General features: G+C 43.8%; 2 protein-coding genes across 4 annotated transcripts in view; one reads left to right on the top strand and one right to left on the bottom strand.

The window, feature by feature from the left end:
- The window catches only part of PPIB (peptidylprolyl isomerase B), a 445,571-nt gene that overhangs the window by 61,861 nt on the left and 362,231 nt on the right, over positions 1–21,479 (top strand). The gene's annotated exons all lie outside the window — the stretch shown is intronic.
- ZNF609 (zinc finger protein 609) overlaps positions 1–21,479 on the bottom strand; it is a 241,570-nt gene that overhangs the window by 209,370 nt on the left and 10,721 nt on the right. The gene's annotated exons all lie outside the window — the stretch shown is intronic.

Here is a 21,479-nt window from a genome sequence, read left to right as displayed (position 1 = left end):
TTAAACACTACTGGCCAGCGGCTGGGCACAGCGGCTCACGCCTGTAACCCCAGCACTTTGGGAGGCCAAGGTGGATAGATCACCTGAGGTCAGGAGTTCGAGACCAGCCTGACCAACATGGAGAAACCGGTCTCTACTAAAAATACAAAAACTAGCCGGGCGTGGTGACGCATGCCTGTAATCCCAGCTACTTGGGAGGCTGAGGCAGGAGAATCATTTGATTCTCTGCCAGGAGGCAGAGGTTGCAGTGAGCCGAGATTGTGCCATTGTACTCCAGCCTGGGCAATAAGAGCAAAACTCCATCTTAAAAAAAAAAAAAAAAAAAAACTACTGGCCGGGTGCAGTGGCTCATGCCTTTGTACTCCCAGTACTTTGAAAGACTGAGGCGGGAGGATCACTCAAGCCCACGACTATGAGACTAGCCTGGGCAACATAATGGGACCCTGTCTCTACAAAAATAAAAATAAAAAATTAGCCAGATATGGTGGTGAATGCCTGTAGTCTCAGCTATTTGGTAGGCTGAGACGGGATTATCGGTTGAGCCCAAGAGGTTGAGGCTGCAGTGAGCTGTGATCATGCCACTGCACTCCAGCCTGGTGACAGAGTGAGATGCTGTCTCAAAATAAACAAGTAATTAAAAATTTTTAAAAATAAGCTCTGCCATGCCTCTTCCCCTCATAATTGGATGGCTATGTAGCCCTTTAGAAGTTCTTATCCCCAGAGCTAAACTTTTTGTGCTAAGAAGGTGACTTCAAATTGTTAGAAAAAAAGTAGCTGGGCATGGTAGCTCATGCCTGTAATTCCAGCACTCTGGGAGGCCGAGGCGGGCAGATCACCTGAGGTCAGGAGTTCGAGACCAGCCTAGCCAACATGAGGAAACTCTGTCTCTCCTAAAAATACAAAAATTAGCCATGCATGGTGGCGGGCACCTGTAATCCGAGCTACTTGGGAGGCTGAGGCAGGAGAATTGCTTGAATCCAGGAGGCAGAGGTTGCAGTGAGCTGAGATCATGCCACTGCATTCCAGCCTGGGTGACAGAGCAAGACTCCGTCTCAAAAAAAAAAAAAAAAAAAAAAAGTGAATAGTGGAGACGGTAGCATTCAAAACATCTAAAAAACTAGGTTTGTGCCAGGCAAGGTGGCTCAAGCCTGTAATTCCAGCACTTTGGGAGGCCAAGGCAGGTGGATCACAAGGCCAGGAGTTCAAGAACAGCCTGGCCAAGATGGTGAAACCCCGTCTCTACTAAAAAAAAAAAAAAAAAAAAATTAGCCGGGCGCAGTGGCAGGCGCCTGTAATCCCAGCGACTCAGGAGGCTGAGGCAGGAGAATCGCTTGAACTTGGAGAGTGGAGGATGCAGTGAGCCAAGATTGCACCACTGCACTCCAGCCTGAGCGAGAGAGTGAGACTCCATCTTAAACAAAGCAAAACAAAACAAAAAAGCAACAACAAACTAGGTTTGCACACAGAACTGTTGTGTCGAAGCATTAATTTTCCTTTTTTTTTTTTTTTTGAGATAGGGCCTCACTCTGCCATCCAGGCAGGAATACAGTGGTGCAAACACAAGCTCACTACAGTCTTGACCTCCTGGGTTCAAGGGATCCTCCTCCTGCTTCAGCCTCCCATGTAGCTGGGACCACCACTATACCCGGCTAACTTTTTCTTTCCTTTTTTTTTTGGTAGAAACAAGGTCTCTGTCGCTCAGACTGGTCTCAAACTCCTGCCTTCAAGAGATCCTCTCACCTTGGCCTCCCAAAGTGTTGGGATTACATCACGCCTAGTTCCTCATCTCTAAACATAGTAAAATTCATAGTCTCAGGGAAAGGAAAAAACATTTAGCATTTTTCAGAACAGACAAGGAATTGCCTTCATTATTTTATATTCTAGACCTTATCTCCCTATTCTCCCTTCCAGATCTATAGATCTCCCTTCCAGATCTATTCTACAAGAAGCGCTAGAGTAAATCTGAGGGGACAAAGAAAACTTCCCTTATCAAAACATATAAATAAGGCTAGATTAGCCATAAAAAAGGGTGGGATCCACATAAATATCCTTAAAGATACCTAACACTACTTCTCCAGCCTTGAGGTATGGTCACAACTGCCACCATTTTGCTTCAAGGCTGTCTCATTTGTTTCCTCCACTACACTGCAAGCACCCTGAGGGCAGAGGCGGTCTCTCTTTTGCTGACCATTGAAGAACCAGTGTTTGGTTTACAGTCCACCTTCATTAAGTATTTTGGTCAACAAATGAGTGAATTGACACTGTTTTCCTCAATGAGCAGAATCATATCAATGCCCTGCTGGCATTTCTCCTCTCCATTCTTACTTCACCTTGATTTGTCACTAGTTGTAAACTCTCTCAATTGAAAGCCTTCAAATCTACTAGATCAGAGTGTGGATTCCTTTCTCCAGGAAAAAGAATTCAGATTCATTAAGAATCTAAGGGAAATGTGCCTGTAATCCCAGCACTTTGGGAGGCCGAGGCGGGCAGATCACGAGGTCAGGAGATCGAGACCATCCTGACTAACACAGCGAAACCCCGTCTCTACTAAAAATACAAAAAAAAATTAGCCGGGTGCGGTGGCGGGCGCCTATAGTCCCAGCTACTCGGGAGGCTGAGGCAGGAGAATGGCATGAACCCGGGAGGCGGAGCTTGCAGTAAGCCGAGATTGCGCCACTGCACTCCAGCCTGGGCGACAGAGCGAGACTCCGTCTCAAAAAACAACAACAACAACAAAAATAATAATAATAAAATAAAAAAAAAAGAATCTAAGGGAAATGTTAAGAAAACAAAGCAGCTTCCATATTTCTTAAAATTCCTAACCATTTCTGAGTATTATCTTAGCCTTGCAACAGTCTCATTCACGCACAGTCGCTTCCCAAAAAAGGACTAGTCCACAAACTCCTGAGCGCCCCCAGATATATATTTAAATGTATAATAAATGTAAAATTTCTATCAGACTTAAACCATCCAAGTGTCACACTTAAAACACCTATGAATCGGCTGGGCGTGGTGGTTCATGCCTGTAATCCCAGCACTTTGGGAGGCCGAGGTAGGCAGATCACAAGGTCAGGAGTTCAAGACCAGCCTGGCCAGTATGGTGAAACCCCGTTTCTGCTAAAAATACAAAAAAAAAAAAAAAAAAAAAAATTAGCCAGGCGTGGTGGTGCTCGCCTGTAGTTCCAGCTACTTGGGAGGCTGAGGCAGAAGAATCGCTTAAACCCAGGAGGCAGAGGTTGCAGCGAGCAGAGATTGTGCCATCGCACTGCAGCCAGGGCAACAAAGTGAGACTCGGTCTCAAAAAAAAAAAAAAAAAATTAAAGCAAAAAACAACAATAAAAAAGAGAACACCTCTGAATCAAAGGTGAAAAAAGTAGTCATGAAAAGTGGTCATGCTTGGGGAGAGGGATACCAACTAGGAAGAAACACAAGAGAATCTTGCAGGGTGCTGGAAATAAATGTTCTATATCTTGAACTGGATAGTGGTTACATGGCTGTATACATATGGAAAAACTGAGTTGTGCACAAGACTCGTGCACTTACTGTACTTTATTACATACATATTATACTTTTTTAAAAAGTAAAAGAATACCTAGGAACAAGAGAATTGTCTTGCTATAACACAGTCCTGATCCTAAAGTAGTAGTACATGTAAAGGGAATCATGCCATTAATTGTCACAGGTTAGGCTATTTAGAGGGATAACAGGAAGGGAGGGACGAAGGGAGACAGTAAGAAACTTACAGATTACTTGATGTTTGACTATGAGATTTATAGATCTGTTGGAGAGTCTGAAAAAAATTAATCAGAAATACGGATATAATAACAAACCAAAAAAAAAATAAGTAATGATATTAAATCCTGGGGGGGAAAAGTTGCACCAAAAATGTAATAGTAGTGTATCAGATGGCTCAATAATAAACATTATTTACTCGGCACAATAATGAATATCGACCTAACCAAAAATTGTGACACAACTATATTGGGATGATTCGATAAGAACAGAAAAGCAGTAAGAGAACACATTATTATTTAGAAAAATTGGGAGTAAAGGTCAGGCATGGTGGCTCACACCTGTAATGCCAGCACTTTGGGAGGCTAAGGCAGACAGATTACTTCAGGTCATCTTGGTCAACATGGCAAAACCTGCCTCTACTAAAAATACAAAAAATTAACATCGCATGGTGGCACATGCATATAGTCCCAGCTACTCAGGAGGCTGAGGCATGAGAATCGCTTGAACCTGGGAGGTAGAGGCTACATTGACTTGAGATCATGCCACTGCACTCTGGGCTGGGTGACACAGTGAGACTGTGTCTCAAAAAAAAAAAGCTGCCCCACTATTTGACTTTTAATACAAAGTTCATAGGAAAACAAAAATAATTTATCTATTATTTGGATAGATAAAACTTTTTTTTGTTGTTGTTGAGACGGAGTCTCACTCTGTCGCCCAGGCTGGAGTGCAGTGGCGCAATCTCGGCTCACCGCAAGCTCTGCCTCCTGGGTTCACGCCATTCTCCTGCCTCAGCCTCCCGAGTAGCTGGGACTACAGGCGCCCACCACCACGCCCAGCTAGTATTTTGTATTTTTTAGTAGAGACGGGGTTTCACCGTGTTAGCCAGGATGGTCTCGATCTCCTGACCTCATGATCCGCCCGCCTCGGCCTCCCAAAGTGCTGGGATTACAGGCTTGAGCCACCGTGCCTGGCCAACACTTTTTTTTTTTTTTTTGAGACAGAGTCTCACTCTGTCATCCAGGCTAGAGTGCAGTGGCGTGATCTCAGCTCACTGAAACCTCCACCTCCCGGGTTCAAGTGATTCTCCTACCTCAGTCTCCTGAATAGCTGGGACTACAGGTGCATGCCACCACACCCGGCTAATTTTTGTATTTTTAGTAGAGACAGGGTTTCGCTACGTTGGGCAGGCTTGTCTCGAACTCCTGACCTCAGGTGATTCGCCTGCCTCAGCCTTCCAAAATGCTGGGATTACAGGTGTGAGCCACTGTGCCTGGCCAATAAAATAAATTTTAAATAATTTTATGAAAAGTCAAGGATATAATTCCTCAAATACTCCTGGATTCCCTTAACAGGTTATTATAAAATGTACCAATCCAATAATTTATCAAAAATCTTATTGTGGGAGATGGGAGAAGGGGACAGTAGAAAGGATGTGGGTGTGGCTATAAAAGGACAACATGAGGGACATTTGTGATGATGGAGCTGTTCTGTATCTTGACTGTGGTGGTGAAAACAGTACGACTCCACATGTGATTAAGTCTGCACAGAACTGAAAACACATATATACAAAATTGATTATGAGTAAAACGGGGAGGTCTGAACAAGATAGATGGCTTATATCAATGTCAAAATTATGATATTATACTTTAGCAAGATGTTACCACTGGAGGAAACTAGGTAAAGGGTACAAACGATCCCTCTGCATCATTATTACTATTTTTTGAGACAGTCTTGCTCTTTTGCCGGGCTGGAGTAGAGTGGCGCTATCATGGCTCACTACAGTTTCTACCTCCTGGGCTCAAGTAATCCTCTCAGCTTCCAGAATAGCTGGGACTACAGGGGTGCATGACCATGCCCAGTGAATTAAAAAAATTTTTTTTTGTAGAGACAGGGTCTCACTATGTTACCCAGGCTTGTCTTGAACTTTTGGACTTAAGTGATCCTCTTATATCAACCTCCCAAAGTGTTGGGGTTACAGGCATGAGCCACTGCACCCAGCCCCACTGCATTACTCTTACAACTGCATAAGACTCTATAATGATCTCAAAATAAAAAGTGTAATTAAAAAAACATGCAAATATTTTGTTAATCTTCCATTTTTAAATTTCTGCCACCATTAAACATATTTTATTTATTTACTATAAGAGTAGCCCTATCATTAAGCTAAAATCACTTCTAACTTGAGTGTTCTATATCTAATACAGGATCCTGAGAACTATATGTTCTTTTCATCACTTGACAGGGTTTGATAATATTCCCTTTGTCTTTAAAAGCTGAAAAAAAATTTTTTTTCCATGTATTCACTAAAGGCTTCACCTTCTTTGGTCATCAGCTATGTATGGTAAATACTTCTTCAGGGTCAACAGAATACACAGTATCATAAATATAAACAAACCTTGGTTTTACACAGATGGAAGTGTATTTTTATCTTTATTTGGTACTGATTCTCTTCCTAATGATGCCTAGGATTTCCCTGGCAGTACACTGAGTTAATTTTTTGAGGAATACCTTACCAAGGCTCCTAGTTTCTTTTTACCTTTTTTTTTTTTTTGAGACAGAGTCTCACCCTGTTGCCCAGGCTGGAGTGCAATGGCGCAATCTTGGCTCACTACAAACTCCACCTCCCGGGCTCAAACCATTCTCCTGCCTCAGCCTCCCAAATAGCTGGGATTACAGGCGCCCGCCACCACGCCCAACTAATTTTTGTATTTTTAGTAGAGACAGGGTTTCTCCATGTTGACCAGGCTGGTCTCGAATTGCTGACCTCGTGATCTGTCCGCCTCCACCTCCCAAAGTGCTAGGATTACAGGCATGAGACACCGTGCCCGGCCAAGATTCTTATACTGGGGGCTAAAACTGATAGCTAAAAATTACACATCCTAACAAAGTAGTTTAGACTTTCTCCCTCTTTTTAAATGCAATTCTTATCCATACTGAAGCTTCACATCAGTCAAGATATTCCTGAAGCATAATCCCAACAATCTGGGGACCTAACTACCTGGAAGAGTTTAATGTCATAGGAAAATCTCAATATTTCACTTATGTGAAACATTTATTTATTTATTTATTTATTTATTTATTTTTGAGACGGAGTCTCGCTCTGTCACCCAGGCTGGAGTGCAGTGGCCGGATCTCAGCTCACTGCAAGCTCCGCCTCCTGGGTTCACGCCATTCTCCGGCCTCAGCCTCCCGAGTAGCTGGGACTACAGGCGCCCGCCACCTCGTCCGGCTAGTTTTTTGTATTTGTTAATAGAGACGGGGTTTCACCGTGTTAGCCAGGATGGTCTCGATCTCCTGACCTCGTGATCCGCCCGTCTCGACCTCCCAAAGTGGTGGGATTACAGGCTTGAGCCACCGCGCCCGGCCGAAACATTTATTAAAATGTCAAATAAGATGAGTGTCACTGAACTCTTCCACATAGAAGTTATCATCAAGATGGTCTTTGGAGGCAATGTCACCAGGACAAAAAAAAAGAGAAACTGAAACAGTACCCTCTAATCAAACTTGTTAATATTTGATTAACAAGGAAGCAGCACAGTGCTATGGGGAAAAAAATGCACAAAACCAAGTAAGCAAGCAGAAAAACTCAATTCTACTCTTTATTCTCCCTTGATGTGTAATAACATTGGAAAGTCACTACAGCTATTTGGGCCTCAGTTATTTCATCTGTAAGAAGTTGAAATAGCCAGGTGTGATGATGTGTGCTTATAGTCCTAGGTATTCTGGAGGCTGAGGCAAGAGGATGATTTTTGAGCCCAGGAGTTCAAGGCCAGCTCAGATAATTAATACACCTTATATAGTAGAGTGAGTGTAATGCTGTCAGTAGACACTGAAACAGTGCTGGGCATGGTGGCTCACACCTGTAATCTCAGCACTTTGGGAGGCCAAGGTGGAAGGGTCATCTGAGCTCAGGAGTTCAAGACCAGCCTAGGCAACATAGCGAGACCTTGTCTCTACTAAAATAAGAAATGTAGCCAGGTGTGGTGGTGTGCATCTGTAGTCCCAGCTACTCACAAGGCTGAGATGGGATGATAACTGGAGCCCAGGAGGTCGATGCAGCAGTGAGCCATGATTCTGCCACTGCACTCCAGCCTGGCCGACAGGTAAGAACTTGTCCCAAAGGGAAAAAAAAAAAAAAAAAAAGAGGCCGGGCATGGTGGCTCACGCCTGTAATCCCAGCACTTTGGGAGGCTGAGGCGGGCGGATCACCTAAGGTCGGGAGTTCAAGACCAGCCTGACCAACATGGAGAAACCCTGTCTCCACTAAAAATACAAAATTAGCCGAGCGTAGTGGCACATGCCTGTTATCCCAGCAACTCAGGAGGCTGAGGCAGGAGAATCACCTGAACCCGGGAGGCGGAGATTGCACTGAGCTGAGATAGCACCATTGCACTCCAGCCTGGGTGACAAGAGTGAAACTCCTTCTCAGGGAAAAAAAAGAAAGAAAAAACTGAAACAGAATCCTGTAATCAAACTCGTTAACATTCCTCCAGCAATATGAATATTTACTTTACATAAAAAAGACTATAAATAGCCTTTTATTAGTTGAAGTCAGATTTGTGCGTATCTTTCCAAAAATCTTTCAGTTTTCAGAGCTTTCGGAGGTTTTTAGAACTGAAGAAAAGGGAATGTAGACCTAAGGAAGTATTTATTATCAGAAAATCAGTTCGCTAATTCACAACAAAACAATTTTCTGTCACTCCATGACTAAAGTTTTCAAGCAGTCTTTGGTCTGACCTTCCTTACCATAAGTCTTTTCAAACTAAACAATGTCCACTGATAACAACTGTGTTCACATAAAAGTATTAATGATTTGTCATATGTGACTTTTCCTTATGTAAACTAACCCATTGCCTTGACACCAACAAATTATATGAATGGCACCAAGTCATCTCAATCTTTAATCTACATTTACCAACTTTCTAATATGGTATAGTTTTTAGTCCCTTTACTTTGAACCCTTCTTATGGACAGAACCACATCTAAAATCTACACCAGTTCCTTAGTATAGTGACCACACCACTTACAACTTAAGGTGATATACTTTCACTAAGCATTCCACAGGTTATCTCTGAATTCTTCCTAAATTCTTGGGTAGATAAATTTGAGCTCATCAAGTTTACTGATTTAATCTAGGCAGCTAGAAAAAAAAAGTGTAGGAAATATTAAATAAATGTTAACATTTCTGGGATAATTCCTGGGACTTCTATATATTTTTCTGTACTTTCTAGAGGATTTATTCATGTTCTAATCAGAAAAAAACTTTTTAAAAAAGTTAAGCATCTATCATCATTTGTACTAGAAACTTTAATCTGTTGGAAAGAAAGAATGGAAATTCTCTAATGTTTTCATCCTCAAATAATGGATCTTTCACACCATGATTAAGTAGTCTTACCAATTCTCTAGGTGCCCTTTTCATTATAACATATCTTTTTTAAAAACAAAAACAAGGCTGGGCGCAGTGGCTCATACCTGTTATCCCAGCACTTTGGGAGGCCGAGACAGGCAGATCACGAAGTCAGGAGTTCAAGACCAGCCAGACCAACATGGTGAAACCCCATCTCTACTAAAAATATAAAAATTAGCCAGGTGTGGTGGCGTGCGCCTATAATCCCAGCTACTCAGGAGGCTGAGGCAGGAGAATTGCTTGAACCCGGGAGGTGGAGGTTGAAGTGAGTGAAGTGAGCCAAGGTCACGCCACTGTACTCCAGCCTGGGCAACAGAGCAAGACTCCATCTCAAAAACGAACAACAAAAAAAAAAACAAATAAAATATCATACCTAATCACTTGTACAAAGAGGCTTATTGAATTTGTCTTTTATTCACCTAATTTCTAGGTTGTTCCTAATCACTCTGTGGGCTTCTCTGGCCTTGACTGAAAACATTTCTAATATTTTAGAGATGCCTTATTCTTAGAAAGATGCCTTTCTTCGCAGTGGCTCATGCCTGTAATCCCAGCACTTTGGGAGGCCAAGGCGGGCAGATCACCTGAGGTGAGGAGTTCAAGACCAGCCTGACCAACGTGGAGAAACCCCGTCTCTACTAAAAATACAAAATTAGCCGGGCATGGTGGCACATGCCTGTAATCCCAGCTACTAGGGAGGCTGAGGCAAAAGAATCACTTGAACCTGGGAGGCGGAGGTTGCGGTGAGTCAAGATTGCGCCACCGTACTCCAGCCTGGGCAACAAGAGTGAAACTCTGTCTCCAAAAAAAAAAAAGAAAGAAAGAAAGATGCCTTTCTTCTCTCCACAGCCTCTAAGCCTATGCCAAATAACCATCTGTTTTGTATGGTCCTTTTGATCTCTTGCATTCTTTTAATGTGTATTTCAAATATGATGATTTTTAAGTTTTAAATTTCCAGTAGGTTTCTCTTTAAAATCTTTTTTTCCCACTCACCCTAATATATACATGATCACAGCTCAATTTCCTAATATGAATCCTCGTATGACAGATTTTGTTCTCCTTTCTGAAGAATGCTGAACTTAATCATGGTATAATTATTATGAAATAATGCCTGACCTACAGAAACCTGAGTCAATTCTTATTTGTTCCTCCAGGTAAAATTCAGGTTTTTTATTTCCTCTGTAGGTTCTAAAACTGCCAATTGTTGGGAGTAGCTTATCTTAGTCAAAACCACATTTGCTCTCAATGAAGAATTTAACCAACCTATGTATAAATAAACCTTGTATTACTATCTGACCTAATTTAGCAGCTTCTCCAACTCCTTTAACATTTCAAGTTCAGTCACATTATTCTGATCAGGACTGACATTTTTATTTAAGCAAGGATTTAAACCTTTCAATCTTCCATGCTACTTCCCTGGTTATAAGGAAAAAAATTAACATTACTATTGCTTGTTATTCCTTATAATAATCACTTGCTGCCTCTGCCATTCCTATGAAGTATATAGCCCAGCAGCTCTACACCTCAACAGTTACTCTCCTTCCATCAAGTATATGAGATGAGAATTAAATTATTGGTAACACTTTTTTTTTTTTTTTTTTTTTTTTTGAGACAGTCTCACTCTTGTTGCCCAGGCTGGAGTGCAGTGGTGCGATCTCGGCTCACTGCAACTTCTGCCTCCTGGGTTCAAGCTATTCTCCCACCTCAGCCTCCCAAGTAGCTGAGATTACAGGCGCCTGCCACTACGCTCAGCTAATTTTTGTATTTTAGAAGAGACAGGGTTTCACCATGTTGGTCAGGCTGGTCTCGAACTCCCAACCTCAGGTGATCCACCTGCCTCAGCCTCCCAAGGTGCTGGGATTACTACAGGCGTGAGCCACCGCACCTGGCACACTTTTTTTTTTTTTTGGAGATGGAGTCTTGCTCTGTTGCCCAGGCTGGAGTGCAGTGGCACAATATTGGCTCATTGCACCTCTGCTTCCCAGGTTCAAGCGATTCTCCTGCCTCAGACCCCCCGAGGAGCTGGGATTACAGGCGCCTGCCACCATGCCAGGCTAATTTTTTGTATTTTCAGTAGAGATGGGGTTTTGCCATGTTGGCCAGGCTGGTTTTGAGCTTCTGACTTCAGGGTGACCTGTCTGCCTCAGCCTCCCAAAGTGCTGGGATTACAGGGGTGAGCTACCGCTCCTGGCCAATAACACTTTTATTTATTTATTTTTAATTTGAGACAGAGTCTCAGTCTGTTGCCCAGGCTGGAGTACAGTGGTGCAATCTCGGCTCACTACGATCTCTGCCTCCTGGGTTCAAACCATTCTCCTGCCTCAGCCTCCTGAGTAGCTGGGATTACAGGTGCATGCCACCATGCCCAGCTAATGTTTGTATTTTTAGTAGAGACGTGGTCTCACCATGTTGGCTAGGCTGGTCTCAAACTCCTGACCTCAAGTGATCCACCCACCTTGGCTTCCCAAAGCGCTGGGATTACAGGTGTGAGCCACCACGCCCAGTCCCGGTAACACTTTTAAATATATCGAATGCTTAAGATCACACAGGTACAATATATAGGTTTTGTTATTGGCAAAAAATGTTACCTACCCAAGTATGACCTTGTTATAACTGAATTGCTTTCTTATGGAAAGGCTCCATAAGAAAAATAATATTGCCAGATACTTCCTTGCACTTCCCACTATGTCAGATAGTGTTATGAAACTCATCTGAAATCCACATTGCCTAGATTTCTAGCTCTGCAACTGCAAGGGCCTACTAACACAAGAAACTAACTACTAACCTACTAACACAGAAACATTATTAAGTAAACAGCAGCAAACAAGCTATGTTCAAGTTCTCTTACTAATAAAAGCAATACAGTTTGGTCAGTTAAACTGATATCCTTTCAGCCACTAAAGAAAACAACAACATACACTTGGATTAATAGCTGCTGGCTTTACAATTCACAGTATCAGTAATATGTTATGGTGCTACTTAAGCATAGGTAATGAGAATGTATGACTTCAACTCTGATATACAGCAAACTCTCCCAGACAAAGGTAATATAAAATCTGCCCAGAAGACCACCCAATATTAGAACTCTATCTGCTTAAAAGTAACAAATTTTTCCTTAGTATGGATCTGAGTTCACTACAAAATTCATTCATTCTGGCCATGTGGTGGCTCACACTTGTAATCCCAGCACTTTGGGAGGCCAGGGAGAGGGGGATCACTTGAGGTCAGGAGTTTCAGTCCAGCCTGGCCAACGTGGTGAAACCCTGTCTGTACTAAAAACTAAAAATAAAAAGTTAGCCAGGCTTGGTGGCAGGCACCTGTAATCCCAGCTACTCCGGAGGCTGCGGCAGGAGACTCACTTGAACCCAGGAGGCAGAGGTTGCAGTGAGCCGAGATCGCAACAATGCACCACAGCCTGGGCAACAGAGCGAGACTCTGTCTCAAAATAAAAAAAAAAAAGAAGTTCATTTATTCTGCCAGGTGCAGTGCCATGTGCCTGTAGTCCCAGCTACTCAGGAGGCTGACTTAGGAAGACAGCTCAAGCCCATGAGTTTGAGGCCATGGCACACTTATGATCACACCTGTGAATAGCCAGTGTCCTCCAGCCCAGGCAACACAGCAAGACGCCACATCTTTAAACAGACACACACAAACACACACCCTTATTCTAAAATTATATATGAAAAATACCACATTTTTACAAAATGGCAAATAGGCCTTCTTGTGTACTACAACTACACAAGCTGGTGGTATAAATAACCAAAAAAAGAGTAAACAGGTCCCAATATATCCACAGTTACATCAAATGGCATACAGTGTAACAGGCTGACAGCTTGATGACCACAAGCTGAAATCAATGTAACATGTGGACAGAAATAAGACATTCAGCCAGGCGCAGTGGCTCATGCCTGTAATCCCAGCACTTTGGGAGGCCAAGGTGGGTAGATCACCTAAGGTCAGGAGTTCCGAGACCAGCCTGGCCAACAGAGTAAAATCCCATTTCTAGTAAAAATACAAAAATTAACTGGCTATAGTGGCACATGCCTGTAATCCCAGCTACTCGGGAGGCTGAGGTGGGAGAATCGCTTGAACCTGGGAGTTAGAGGTTGCAGTGAGCCAAGATGGCACCACTGCACTCCAGCCTGGGTGACAGAGCGAGACTCCGTCTCAAAAAAAACAAAGGAAATAAGACATTCCATTCCATTGCTTGCATATTAGGTATAAATTTTAGCTTTAGTCAATTACCTAAATAGCTGTCTGGCCTAAGGGACTTCTGTTTCCTATCAGCTTCATGAAAGGAGAAAAGGGAAGGGGTAACAAGAAAAATAATGAAGCAGAAGGGTTAGAAAAAGAGTAAGCAAAGCAGACTGGGCGCAGTGGCTCACACCTGTAATCCCAGCACTTTGGAAGCCCGAGGCGGGCAGATCACGAGGTCAGCAGATCAAGACCATCCTGGCTAACACAGTGAAACACCGTCTCTACTAAAAATACAAAAAATTAGCCGGGCGTGGTGGCGGGCGCCTGTAGTCCCAGCTACTCGGGAGGGCAGGAGAATGGTGTGAATCGGGGAGGCAGAGCTTGCAGTGAGCCGAGATTGCGCCACTGCACTCCAGCCTGGATGACAGAGCGAGACTCCGTCTCCAAAAAAAAAAAGAAAAAAGAAAAGGGTAAGCAAAGGAATAAATAAATAAATTTACAATGCACAATTCAAACAAGAGAGCATCTAAACATAAGAAAACTTCATCTTTAGGCTGCTGAATTAGGTACTGAGACTTCCAAAACATAGCTAATGTGTTGAGAGGAAGTCAAAGCACCAAAAACCTGAAAATTCATGCTTTAAGTCGGGAGCATAGTACACACTCTTTGAAAGCTTATTTTTAAAGAGTTACCTGAAATAAAGTTGCTGAGGCCTCACTAAGAAGAGAGAAGGTTATGATACTGGGCTTCTCCCTTTGAGGAAGGAAAAAAGTCAGAGGCCTACCTCACACATCACTCCAGGCAACCGAGGCTCAGTCAGCAGAAGGGTAAATCCCACCCCTCTGGGAACTGGGTTAGAAGGCCTCTAGTTTCACCCCTGCTGTCTTCCAGACATGACTGACTGTAATTTTCACCCCAGTTAACTTCCAGCGATGCCAGCCAGAGGAACAGCCAGGAGAAAAGAACATAAGGAGTAGCTATTTCTCCTCAGTGTTGGACTCTGGAACAACTACAGACATTGCCTCTTTCTCTCTGCTGGGCAGAAGAGAATCCACTAACCCCAGGGAAGTGCCTAACAACCCACTAACACATTTCTCAAAGATCTCTACTTTGACCATCTTATTTAGGGTTGCAACCCCTCCCACCTCTCTTACCTAACCCTCTTCCACTCTCAATTCTCCTTATCCTGCTGTACTTTTCCCCATATCATTTATTACCTTCCTAATTTTACACATTATTGTGTTTATTTCAATCTCCTGTTCAAAGATAAAATCCATGAGGTTTTTTTTTTTTTTTTTTTTTGGTCTATTTTGTTCATTGATAGATCTTAACTAGAACAGGGCATCTAGTAAATATTTACGGAACGAAGTGAGAAAGAAAAACTAAAAAGACTTCCTAGAGGTCAACCACACCCAGATGGCCCAACAATGCCTATATTGCCCTAAAAGAACCAATTTGGTTCCTGTGACTAATTTACCTCACCTCCACCTGCCATGCACCACCACTAGACCCTTCCTCCAAGTTTTCTATCAGCTCGGATGTATGGAACCACAGTACAGTTATATGCAGTAAAGGCAACAAATGCTTTTCCTTGAATCTGAACAATTTCTTAAGGCTTTCACCATCTGCCTTTTTCCTAGTGTGTTCAACTTGGGATAAAACGTGTTGAATGGAAGTTACGTTACTTTTGCATAAAAAGAAGTCTAAAAAAATCACAATTTCTTTTTTTGAGAATCAAGTTCTAATTCAATTCATCAAGCATTAATTAAGCATAAAGTTATACTCAAAGCAGCACTGAGCTAAGAGTTTAGGGAACAGAGGAGACACAGGTGTCTCATGAGCTTAAAATAAGGGATGAAGAAAATATATTCACAAATAATTACAATTAAAGACAACATGTGGCCGGGCGCGGTGGCTCAAGCCTGTAATCCCAGCACTTTGGGAGGCCGAGACGGGCGGATCACAAGGTCAGGAGATCGAGACCATCCTGGCTAACACGGCGAAACCCCGTCTCTACTAAAAACACAAAAAATTAGCCGGGCGAGGTGGCGGCGCCTGTGGTCCCAGCTACTCGGGAGGCTGAGGCAGGAGAATGGCGTGAACCCGGGAGGCGGAGCTTGCAGTGAGCTGAGATCTGGCCACTGCACTCCAGCCTGGGCGACAGAGCGAGACTCCGTCTCAAAAAAAAAAAAAAAAAAAAAAAAAGACAACATGTGTGCTGGGCGCAGTGGCTCACGCCTGTAATCCCAGCACTTTGGGAGGCCGAGGCAGCTGGATCATGAGGTCAGGAGTTTGAGACCAGCCTGGCCAAGATGGTGAAATCCAACCCCGCCTCTACTAAAATACAAAAATAAGCCAGGTGCGGTGGCAGGAACCTGTAATCCCAGTTACTTGGGAGGCTGAGGCAGGAGACTTGCTTGAACCTGGGAGGCAGAGGTTGCAGTGAGCTGAGATCGCTGTACCCTAGCCTGGGTGACAGAGCAAGACTCCTTCTCAAAAGAGAAAAAAAAAAAAAAAAGACAACATGTGATAAAGTACTACAACAGAGATCCCAGCAAAAAGTTAAAGAGATACAGAGGAAGATGAAATCAATTCTGGAGATAGGTGGATAGGAAGAAGTGGGATAAGAAAGGTTTCAGGAAGGAAATTTTTTGCTGGGTTGAAGGAATGGTTAGATTTCGAAGTTAAGTGTCCTGTAAGCAAGGTAGTGCATTCCAACAGAACAGAAGAGGAAAAAACCCTAAGATATGGAGACTGAAAAATGCAGGGTAACTTGAAGGCATAGCTGTAAAAAAAAAAAAAAAAATGGATAAAATTGGTATGCTAGCACAGGCCTGTAAACTCAGCTACTTGAGAGGCTGAGGCAGGAGGTCACTTGAGCCCAGGAGTTCGAGGCGAGCCTGGGAAACATAGCAAGAGCCTGCATCTTAAAAACAAACAAAAAAGATATGGATACAATGAAAAATATGAAATAAGGTTGAGGAAGGCCAGGTTTGGTCAAATCATAAAGAACCTTGAATACTGACCTATATAGGCAATGGGAACCATCAAAGATTTTATAGAAAGAAGCAAAATGAGGCCGGGCGTGGTGGCTCAAGCCTGTAATCCCAGCACTTTGGGAGGCCGAGACGGGTGGATCACGAGGTCAGGAGATCAAGACCATCCTGGCTAACACGGTGAAACCCGGTCTCTACTAAAAAATACAAAAAACTAGCCAGGCAAGGTGGCGGGCGCCTATAGTCCCAGCTACTCGGGAGGCTGAGGCAGGAGAATGGTGTGAACCCGGGAGGCGGAGCTTGCAGTGAGCTGAGATCCGGCCACTGCACTCCAGCCGCCTGGGCGACAGAGCGAGACTCCATCTCAAAAAAAAAAAAAAAAAAAGAAGCAAAATGATCGGAATTGTAATTTTAAAGGTCTATGCTGGCTTTCTTTGCTACACACTCTTCTAGAACAAAATTCTTATCTTTCGGAGCACTTTAGTTCATAATCATAAATTCACTAATTGTCTTTCCCACTAGACTACAAGTCCTAACAGGACAAGACCATGTGTGGCCTGGCATATAAATGCCCAATAAATATTACCTAAATGAGTAAATAAAAACTAAAATACAGCAGCTGTATGTAGTATGCAATACAGAAAGAGGCATTAACCATGAGGTTATTGCAATAATATATAGAAGATGAAGACCTGAACTAGGTCAGATTAAAAAGTGAGGCCAGGCCGGGCACCGTGGCTCACGCCTATAATCCCAGCACTTTGGGAGGCTGATGCAGGCAGATCACCTGAGGTCGGGAGTTCGAGACCGTCTCTACTAAAAATACAAAATTAGCCAGGCATGGTAGCATATGTCTGTAATCCCAGCTACTCCGGAGGCTGAGGCAGGAAAATTGCTTGAACCTGGGAGGCAGAGGCTGCGGTGAGCCAAGATCGTCCCATTGCACTCCAGCCTGGGCAACAAGAGCAAAACTCAGTCTTAAAAAAGAAAAAAAGAAAAAAAAAAAAAAAGGCAAGGCTAGGCAGGGTGTGGTGGCTCACGCCTATAATCCTAGCACTTTGGGAAGCCAAGGCAGGAGGATCACCTGAGATCAGGAGTTTGAGACGAGCCTGACCAACATGGCGAAACCCCATCTCTACTAAAAACACAAAAATAGGCCGGGCACCGTGGCTCACACCTGTAATTTCCACTCTTTGGGAGGCCGAGGCAGGTGGATCACAAGGTCAGGAGTTCAAGACCAGCCTGGCCAAGATAGTGAAACCCCGTCTCTACGAAAAATACAAAAATTAGCCAGGTGCAGTGGCAGGCACCTGTAATCCCAGCTACTCAGGAGGCTGCGGCAAGAGAATTGCTTGAACCTGGGCAGTGGAAGTTGCAATGAGCTGAGATCACGTCACTGCACTCCAGCCTGGGTGACAGACTGAGACTCCATTTCAAAAAAAATACAAAAATACAGAAATTAGCTGGGCGTGGTGGAACGCACCTGTAATCTCAGCTCCTTGGGAGGCTAAGACAGGAGAATCACTTGAACCCAGGAGGTGGAGGTTGCAGTGAGCCGATATTGCACCACTGCACTCCAGCCTGGGTGACAGAGCAAGACTCTACGTTAAAAAAAAAAAGCAAAAGAAAAAGAAAAAGTGAGGCTAAATGTCAGGCTATCCAATTAGTGAATCCTTAGATACTTAATTTGGTGAATGATTCAAACGAGGTAGTGAGGATGAAAAAAAGAACCAAATATGAGGCCAGGCGCGGTGGCTCATGTCTGTAATCCCAGCACTTTGGGAGGCCGAGGCAGGCGGATCACAAGGTCAGCAGTTCGAGACCAGCCTGGCCAACATGGTGAAATCTTGCCTCTACTAAAAATACAAAAATTAGCCAGGTATGGTGATGGGCACCTGTAATCCCAGCTACTTGGGAGGCTGAGGCAGGAGAATCACTTCAACTCGGGAGGCAGAGGTTGCAGTGAGCCAAGACCGCGCCACTGGACTCCAGCCTGGGCGACAGAGCAAGACTCCATCTCAAAACAGAACAAAAAAAAAGAACCAAATATGAGTCAAAAGTTTTAAGCCAAAGCAACTGGAAGACCAGCAATGCTTCAAAGAGAAAAGCATAGACAGGTTTCAAATTATGAACTGGAAGTACATCTGAAAGCGTATGTCAAGTAGAAACGAATTTCTTCCCTTCCCTATATACCTTTCAGATATGTATCTCATAAGCTTCACAATTCCATGTCTTTTCTGATAGTTTCATTTCTGATACCATTCTTTAGAACTCTGCTCTAGAAGCATCCATTCCAAAACAAAGATAAACGCTGAGTTTTACACCGAATTTCAGAATTTGTAACTGAAATTTACAAGGTACATTCTTGGTCTTTATTTTTTTTTATTATTTTTTGAGACAGGGTCTCACTATTGCCCAGGCTGGAATAAAGTGGCATGATCACAGCTCACTGCAGCCTCAACCTCCTGAGCTCAAGTGATCCACTTCCCATGTAGCTGGAACTACAGGAGTGTGCCACCATGGCAAGTTTTCAAATTTTTTGTAGAGATGGGGTCTCACTATGTGTCCAGGTTGGCCTTGAACTCCTAGGCTCATGTGATCCTCTAATCTTGGCCTCCCAAAGTGCTGGGATTACAAGCAAGAGCCACCGCACCTGTCTTATATTCATGAACATTCACTTCTGTTTATATGAATGAAAATTCATCTCAACCAGACACAAAGTGCCCACCTAGGAGTGTTGCTAGGTATGCCACTGCTAATATCCCAAGACCCCAGTAGCTGTACTTTGTACACAGGATAGAGCAGACACTGCTATCCTTTGCCACAAATACTGAACTACAGTCTAAGAAACTTTCTATAGATACCAGAATGAAATGTGGTACCAGCAATGTGGACTAACTGCCTAATCTGGATTTCATGCTGTGGTCTGATAGCCAAAGGTTTTGTGGTACCCACTTTGGCTACTTTGCAATCCAACCCCCATGCTGCACTTCGCACTTTTTGATAAACCATCTATAAAAACTACTTATAGGCTGGGCGCGGTGGCTCACGGCTGTAATTCCAGCACTTTGGTAGGCCGAGGAGGGTGGATTACCTGAGATCAGGAGTTTGAGACCAAGCCTGACCAACATGGAGAAACCCCATCTCTACTAAAAAATACAAAAATTAGCCGGGCGTGGTGGCAGACACCTATAATCCCAGCTACTCGGGAGGCTGAGGCAGGAGAATCACTTGAACCCAGGTGGCTGAGGATGCAGTGAGCCAAGACTGCACCATTGCACTCCAGCCTGGGCGACGGAGCGACAGTTTGTCACAAACGAAACAAAAACAAACAAAAAAACTACTTATATTGGTTAGGTGAGGTGGCTCATGCCTATAATCCCAGAACTTTGGGAAGCTGAGGTTGGCGGAACACCTGAGGTCGGGAATTCAAGACCAGCATGACCAACATAGAGAAACCCCATCTCTACTAAAAATACAAATTTAGCCAGGCGCGGTGATGCATGCCTGTAATCCCAGCTACTTGGGAGCGACAAGAGCGAAACTCCATCTCGGGGGGGGGGGGGGCAGGGGAAAAAAACTACTTATATTTCTAATATAAATCTTTTTTTTTTTTTTTTTTTTGAGACAGAGTTTCACTCTTGTTGCCCAGGCTGGAGTGCAATGGTGCAATCTCAGCTCACTGCAACCTCCGCCTCCCGGGTTCAAGCGATTCTCCTGCCTCAGCCTCCCGAGTAGCTGGGATTACAGGGATGCGCCACCACGCCTGGCTAATTTTTTTGTGTTTTAGTAGAGATAGGGTTTCTCCATGTTGGTCAGGCTGGTCTTGAACTTCTGATCTCAGGTGATCTGCCCGCCTTGGTCTCCCAAAGTGCTGGGATTACAGGCGCAAGCCACCGCACCCGGCCATATTTCTAATATAAATCATTCTAAAATCTCACATTCAAGTGGAACACTTCCCCAAATAACTTTTAGATGACCTAAAAACTAGTAATGTGCTACAAATGGCTGGGAATAAAGCAAGGCACTCTCAAGTTTTTTTTTTTTTTTTGAGACAGAGTTTCGCTCTTGTCACCCAGACTCGAGTGCAATGGCACGATCTCAGGTCACGGCAACCTCCGCCTCCCGGGGTTCAAGCGATTCTCCTGCCTCAGCCTCCCAAGTAGCTGGGATTACAGGCATGCATTACCACGCCCGGCTAATTTTGTATTTTTAGTAGAGATAGGGTTTCTCCATGTTGGTCAGATTGGTCTCAAACTCCCGACCTCGGGTGATCTGCCCACCTTGGCCTCCCAAAGTGCTGGGATTACAGGTGTGAGCCACCGCGCCCGGCCCACTCTCAGGACTTTTTAATGATCCAAAACAAACAATAGTTTTGTCTATTAAACTTTTCTACTCAGACCAATAGATTTTTTTTTTTTTTTTTTAAAGACACAATCTTGCTCTGTCACCCAGGCTGGGGTACAGTAGTGCAATCTCGGCTCCCTACCACCTCTGCCTCCCAGGTTCAAATGATTCTAATGCCTCAGCTTCCCCAGTAGCTGGGATTACAGGCATATGCCACTACGCCTAGCTTATTTTTTTGTATTTTTAGGAGAGATGGGATTTCACCATGTTCACCAGGCTAGTCTCTTCCTGGCCTCAAGTGATCTGCTAGCCTTGGCCTCTTGAAGTGCTGGGATTACAGGTGTGAGCCACCGTGCCTGGACCAACAGATGTTTTAAGTACAAATCTGAAAACAGTGAACATTATTTCCAATGTTCAAAGGTAGATTAAACCTGTGATTCTGCTATGTTAACAACAACAACAGACTAAAAGACCAGCATCCTCTTACCATTCAATAAGTATTAATAGCTGCTACTTGAAGTCCCATATCAAAGAATTAACTGGAAAATGCCGATAAAAATCCTAACACAGAGAATTAACAACTTGGTTGTGTAATTTCATTTCCTTAAAACTGCTTGAGGCCGGGCACGGTGGCTCATGCCTGTAATCCCAGCACTTTGGGAGGCCGAGACGGGCGGATCACGAGGTCAGGAGATCGAGATCATCCTGGCTAACACGGTGAAACCCCGTCTCTACTAAAAAAAAAAAAAAAAAAATTAGCCGGGCATGGTGGCGGGCGCCTGTAGTCCCAGCTACTCGGG

The sequence above is a fragment of the Macaca thibetana genome, chromosome 7 (genome assembly GCF_024542745.1).
Source record: "Macaca thibetana thibetana isolate TM-01 chromosome 7, ASM2454274v1, whole genome shotgun sequence".
Lineage (NCBI taxonomy): Eukaryota > Metazoa > Chordata > Mammalia > Primates > Cercopithecidae > Macaca > Macaca thibetana.
The sequence above is the reverse complement of the archived record's forward strand: the minus strand, read 5'-3'. Positions and strand labels throughout refer to the sequence as shown.